The sequence below is a fragment of the Fukomys damarensis genome, unplaced genomic scaffold (assembly GCF_012274545.1).
Source record: "Fukomys damarensis isolate Sample0158 unplaced genomic scaffold, DMR_v1.0_HiC HiC_scaffold_21, whole genome shotgun sequence".
Classification (NCBI taxonomy): Eukaryota; Metazoa; Chordata; class Mammalia; order Rodentia; family Bathyergidae; genus Fukomys; species Fukomys damarensis.
This window is the reverse complement of record NW_022900933.1, coordinates 13,723,437-13,726,334: the sequence shown is the minus strand read 5'-3', so window position 1 is coordinate 13,726,334 and position 2,898 is coordinate 13,723,437. Positions and strand designations below refer to the sequence as shown.

General features: G+C 40.7%; 1 protein-coding gene across 1 annotated transcript in view; it reads right to left on the bottom strand.

Annotated features, from left to right (window-relative positions):
- Window positions 1-2,768, bottom strand: part of Pcnx1 (pecanex 1) — a 151,168-nt gene extending 148,400 nt beyond the window's left edge. The window contains exon 1 of the mRNA XM_019204323.2: window positions 2,714-2,768. The gene's annotated coding sequence lies outside the window, so the exon portion shown is untranslated. The remainder of the gene's footprint in view (window positions 1-2,713) is intronic.
- Window positions 2,769-2,898: the final 130 nt, after the last annotated feature.

The following is a 2,898-nucleotide window of genomic DNA, read 5'->3' as shown; positions in this document are numbered from 1 at the left end:
AAAAAAAAAAAAAAAAAAAAAAAAAAAAAAAAGGAGTCTGCACAGTAGCTTTGGCTTCAAAAGGCTCCATGTAAATCCCAGCTCACCTATCTGCTAAGGGCACAAAACAAGTCACTAATGGCTAATTCTCAAAAGGACAGAGTTTGGGATTTTAAAAAAATCCAGAGATACTTTGGTAATTCTTTGTTACCTGGAAAAGTACTATTATCGTGTTAAATCTAATTAAATATTGCTAGCAAGTGTGTGTATCTGTGCAGTCATCGGTGGCACATAATTTTTATGGATTGTGATAAAAGATTATTGGTGGTTTAAAAAAATCTATACACATACTGAATTATACACTTGTAATTACTGGAAGTGAATACAAGTGATAATCTATGGCTAAACTCAGCACTTGGAAAGCTGAAGCAGGAGGATCGCCCGTTCAAGGCCAAGCTGGACTACATAGTGAGTTCAAGGCCAGCCTGGACTACATAATGGGACCCTGCCTCAAAAAGCCGAAATAGATACATAATAATCTCAATAATCTCTGGCTAATATTTTAACTCATAATGTTAGATTTTGCTTTATTTCAGGTATATTCTATGTGCCTCCTTACTACAGCACAAAGGTATTTCCTAAAATGCTTACAATTTTTTGCTGATCTCCTCCAATTTAGATCCATGACCTGACATAAAGAGATAACAGTTCTAACACTTACAACAGTTTATTATTCCCAGACTAGACTTTAAGTTCCTTGAAGGCAAAGCTGTATCATGTTCATTTCTAATCATTCACTTAGCATCTAATTACATCTATGTGTTTGGAGTAGATCTAAATTCTGATGCCTCCTGCCTCACAAGCGTAAATAAATAAATAATGTGACTACAGCAGTGAGCAAAATAAAGTCCCCGCCCTAACAAGGTAACAAAAACATTAAACAAGTACACATACCAGTTAGTGATACTATTTTAAAAAGGGTAAGAAGATGCCAGAGTGTGCTAAGAACTCACAAGTTGCTGTTGCTTAACAGAAAAGACAGCATGTCAGGGAACACCTCATATACCAGAAATCTGAAGTAAGCAGAGCAAGCCACACAGGTATTGGGAAGAATAATCTAGAGGGAAGAGTTAAATGCAAATGCCCTAGGGCAGATATGTACTTGTTGGGAGGACACTGAGCAAGCAAATGTGTGTGATTGGGGAAAGGGACACAAGGGAAAGCAGGCTCCAAAGGGAGAAGAGTGACATGATCTGAAAGAATCGCTCAGACTTCTACATAGAGAATAAAAAATAATGAACAGAAACAGCCTCACTGGAACACTCCATTAACTAATCCACAATGGAAAGAACGGTGGCCTCAACCAACAGTGATGCTGATGGTAGTCAAGATGAGCTGGGTATCAGCTGGGTTTTGAAGATACAACCAGCTAGGTTTGCTGATGCACTGGATGTAAAGAGAAAGAGAAGTCACGAGAGCTTTTACAAGATTTGGGAAGGGCCGGGACATGGCTCAGTGAGTGTGGTACAGTGCCTGCCTACCAATCCCAAGTCCTTGGGTTCCATCCCCAGCACCACCAAAAAGAAAAAAAAAGGAAAGATTGGGATTGACTTACTGAAAAAATTAAGCCAGAGTAGCAATTTCATTTTCTCAGATCCAGCAAAGTGTCCAGTAGATCGCAGGCACTCAAATATTTGCGATTTAAATTTAAATGGTAACTCCCAAAACAAGGCAAGTAAATTCAATGCACTGGTTTCCATTTGCTCTAATATTCCTTTAGTAGTGTTTGTTAATTACACAAGGAGGCGTTTAACCATGATCAATCACACAGTTAACTGTAAATGCTAACACAGAATTCCTACACTGGAACACAGAAACTACTAATCCCAACAGCTCAAGAATCATTTTCCATTTTAAATCTACAACTCTCCTGGATACGAGAAATATGATAAGGAAACTGTGACATCCTGAAGATTCTTACACCCCAAGTAATTAACCTGTTCGTGAATGATGTCATATTCCTGGAAGGTACAGCGGTTCTACTACAACTCCCTAGGCCAGAATTAATTGAAATTGTAACCCTACATGATAAAACTTTCAGTATGCGACAAGACTCAACAAGTCCCCTGATAAGCTTTTTAAAATAGCTTTTTAAAGCTCAAACAATAAGTCCCTTCAAAACAATTTCAAATAAAAATTGGAATCTGCTTGAGACTGTGAAAGTTAGCACATCTTCTCCCAAGCAGGCATTTTTTTTTTTTTCCTGCCAATAAGGCTAAGTGAAACTTTGAGTCACTGAGGATAGAATTGGGTGTCTTCTCATAGTAGTACCGTGTTCCGGGACTGTAAGTCCAGGAAAAACCTTAAAGTTACCTAAAATACACTCAAATTCTCTGAAAATAAAAGTTACTACGCTTTCCTCCTTCCAGTTCAATTTTTAACTGAAGCTTTTAAGTATCATTTCTCTCCACACGTTTCCCTAAGGCCCCACTGTAACCTACAGTACTTTTTTTTAATGCACTTAAAACTTTCAGGGAAAATAAGCTTAAAAACATATTCACAGAAGCTGGTCCTATTCGATTAAGCAACAGGCAGTACCGTACTTTCCTTTTTCCTATCAAGGGCCTCGAACCAACCCAAACAAATCTCTGAAATGCCAGCCAGATTCCCCGTACCTCCCTCGCTCCCTCCCCCCCTCCCCCAACGCCGGCCTGGAAACGCCGCGGCCACTCACAGAAAGCGGAGCGGAACAGAAAAGAACCGACGGGGAGCAAAACAATGATTTCGAGAGGCACTGACAGTTAAGGGCCAGGGTTACTGCCACCACCGCGACGCGAGTCGGAGCCCGAGCGACCCGCACGCAGTCACGCTCCGAGCGGAGCGCACACGTCCTCTCCCCGCTCCGGGGCAGGGCGCGCG